Raw genomic sequence first — 2,943 nt, 5'->3', positions numbered from 1 at the left:
CGATTTCATCTTAATGGCGTTATGGACAGGTTGCGGAACAAGTATCTCACAAGAAATTCAAATAATATTTACAAATTTGGAATTATTGATATATTCGATATAACGCCGATTCTTACGATAACGATGGGCGGTATGATCCTGGCGCTACTTATCTTGATAATCGAGAAAATGTATTATTCGTTTAAATTTCGATCTAAGAACAATGAATTGTCTGTTAACAAATTGAATCATAATCTGGCGCAAAAAATAAAATGCAAAAGAGAAACAACGAGAAGAATTCAAAATTTCCAAGAATTTTATAATAGACCGATTGGCTATTGGTCATAATAAATGAAAGAACCGCTATAAATGCTTTAGGAATTTCTAAAAACTTGCAATTTTAATAATAAAAGTAAATATTACATAATTATATTGTTTTATAATTCTGATGCTTTATAAGAATATAAGAAAGAGATAAGAATCTGATGTATAAGATTTCGAAATATTTTAATCTTTATGGAACTAGATTATATAATAATAAATTATTATTCTATTATTTATTTTACTATTAGAAATTTACGACAATTCTCTTATATAATAATATTAATTTATTTTTAGGAATCTTTTTAAAAACTTTTCATAATATTATTGTAATTTATAACACTTATAGTTATATAATAGTTTCCTTAAATAAACTTTAACTCAATATTTATAAATTGCAATTAAAAACGATATCTTATTTGTATAATAACTATATTATAAATCAAACGATCTGTTTTTAATATTTGACTTTAGGACGTATTACATTAACGTATTACATTTTGAATTGATTTATAAAAGATATTGAACAACCAGCTGCGCTTATCAGATTTCCTTGAATAATGTTTAATTTTTATTATAAACTTAAGTTTATAATATATAAAATGTACAATATCTTCAACAATACAATTTAGGAACTTCTATTAATGTATCAAATAGCCTCTTTTTAAATCAAGTAAACTTGATTTGATTTTTAAACTGTAGAATTAAATTTTTAACAATGCAATACAATCAATCATGTGCAATACACAGAATTTCAATTTGCGTATGTGGTCTGTGATTGTCACACTGATAACGATTCCACCGCTTCTCCTATGAAAATATATCGCAAATCACGAAGCACCGTGGATCTGATCTCTAAGAATTTCATCATGAAATATCTTTTGCAAGCGCTTGTATTAATATAAATTTTACAATAACTTCCGAATCAATTTTAAACATTTTGCTTTAAGATATTCGGAAACTCACGACTGCTTTGTTTTTTTTTGTTTTTTTTTTTAAGTAAAAATAATAAATTTTAACGAAATTAAGAATTAAATTTGACATTGAACTTTGCACCGAGAGGACAGGCAATTTAGAGATGATTCTATCGAAATCCCTACACGAGTTGAATGAATTATCAGAAAATTCTGGACAACATGATATGTCTGAGGAATGTGTAATTCTTACTGCAGTCGATTGAAAGCAAGATTTACGAACCGGTCCTATTGATTAACATCAGCTTAATTTTGGCGATTTCCAGCTGCGGATGCTTTATTATAAGCAACGCGGTGCTGATTATAGAGAAATTTTATTATCGATCGAGGCGAAGGAAATTCACATTGAGAGTCTTTTATATCCTTCTAAAAAGACATTTATCAAAAAGCACTATAATTGATTAAATTTATTTTAGAACAAATTAACATACATATCATTCTATCGAGAGAATTTCTTTGTCCTTTCTATCGTTCCCTATTTAGCAAAAATTTTCCTTCGTGTGTATATGTATTTGTTTGTGTTTGTAAATTATTATATGATAATTTAATTGTTATATAATGAATTGTTTACGGCGTGCTAACATTACAATAAAATAATAGTTAAAAGACATTTTTTAGCAAAAGAAGATTATTAAAGCTTTTTAAAGTTTCTTATTTTTTTACTTTTAACATTCCTGTTATGTGTGCCCGTTCATAAAACGGAAGAAAAAAAAATGTAGGCAAAAACTGTGATATAATAACGTCAATTGTAAATACGCGCAATAATAAGTTTCAGGCAATACAAAAGAGATCACACATTCAAAATTAATAGAACTGCTACAAATCGAGCTCTTCTGAAACATCTTTTAATCAAGTATTAAATAGTTACAATTTTTAGACAATAAATCACAATAGGTATCTAATAAGAAAGGCAATTAAGAGTCCACGCCGTTGTTGGTGCGTAAAAAATCCTAAATTTCGAACAAAATAATTCATTTAACGTACGTTTTTCGGTCTAATTCAGGCCATCTTTAGCGAAGCCCTAAAACCCTAGTACAATAATTTCCATTAATTACTGTTGCTTTGTCTTGTATGGATAGAATTCCCTTCAATTTCCAGATTGAGAAGTGTACAAAACTGTTACGTTAAATTATAAAATTAGAGTAAAAGAAATTGAAACGGAATAGTATAATAAAAAAAGAGAGAACGCTTACCCATATTCGATAAATGAGAATAAACTCTTTTACAATAGATAAAAACTGATAATAAATGAAAAAAAGAAACAAGAAATGTTTTCCAAATCTCTACAATTTTTAATGTACATATTAAAAAAATTTGTGTTAAATTAACGCTTACATGTCCCAAACGGTCCACTCAAATTTTTGTGTTAATTTAACGCAAGATAAATATGTTAGAAAGTAATACAAACATTATATAAAAATTAACACAAAAAATGTAACACTTTAATACAATTTGAAATCAAATAGTGGAAACATTATTTTTCAGTAAAATTAACACTTATAACATGTAAAATTTACAAGTCTATATTTATCTTTTATTCATTTATCTTAGAATTTACAATTTAAAACTACCTTATTTTTATGTTATTTATTCACTTACTTATAAATTGTTTTATTTTGACACTGAAAAATTGAATATCAATTTAACACAAAATATTTAAATAACATAA

The 2,943-nt window shown here is 25.9% G+C and overlaps 1 protein-coding gene across 1 annotated transcript in view; it reads left to right on the top strand.

Moving 5' to 3' along the window:
* The window catches only part of LOC105453768 (glutamate receptor 3-like), a 42,632-nt gene that overhangs the window by 116 nt on the left and 39,573 nt on the right, over positions 1-2,943 (top strand). The window lies entirely within an intron of this gene.

Source organism: Wasmannia auropunctata, unplaced genomic scaffold (assembly GCF_000956235.1).
Source record: "Wasmannia auropunctata unplaced genomic scaffold, wasmannia.A_1.0 LD335995.1, whole genome shotgun sequence".
NCBI classification, from domain to species: domain Eukaryota; kingdom Metazoa; phylum Arthropoda; class Insecta; order Hymenoptera; family Formicidae; genus Wasmannia; species Wasmannia auropunctata.
The sequence above is the reverse complement of the archived record's forward strand: the minus strand, read 5'-3'. Positions and strand labels throughout refer to the sequence as shown.